Source organism: Myotis brandtii, unplaced genomic scaffold (assembly GCF_000412655.1).
Source record: "Myotis brandtii unplaced genomic scaffold, ASM41265v1 scaffold6, whole genome shotgun sequence".
NCBI classification, from domain to species: Eukaryota; Metazoa; Chordata; class Mammalia; order Chiroptera; family Vespertilionidae; genus Myotis; species Myotis brandtii.
The window spans coordinates 805689-806234 of record NW_005370271.1 but is presented as its reverse complement, the minus strand read 5'-3'; positions in this window follow the sequence as shown (position 1 = coordinate 806234).

The following is a 546-nucleotide window of genomic DNA, read 5'->3' as shown; positions in this document are numbered from 1 at the left end:
ATAGTGTATTCTGACTAATACAACTTTTCTTTACTTTTCCAATTGCAGGTGTCCTATTTAACCTAAGTTTAAAAAGGGTAGGGGAAAATACAAATATTAATTTCAATATGTTTGTCAATAAGTGAACTGATGAATGTTTGTACTTATGTGCTTTAAATATATTTCCCACACAATCATGGAACTAAAGATTTAACTAATCTAACAACCCATTATTGGCAATGCCAATCCTATCGAACCAGTCAATCAAATTAGACTGTCAGAAAGTCTGGCTTTTTCAATCCAAATAAATGTGCAAATATATATAGTTCATGATATCTTTTTACCCCCGAATTCTACAGAGCGATCGATAAGGCAGGAAGCCTTGTCATGTGGATAAAATACAGAGCTGCTACCTTCAATACAATCTTACCAACACTCGTAAGATTCTCCCTCGAAAGACCTGCCCTCTTGGACATTAGTGGAAATGAGCTGCCACAATTCAGTGCGCTATCCTCCTAACTCATCATCACAGGTGAAAGTACATCATTTGAACATGCCACAGGTTGG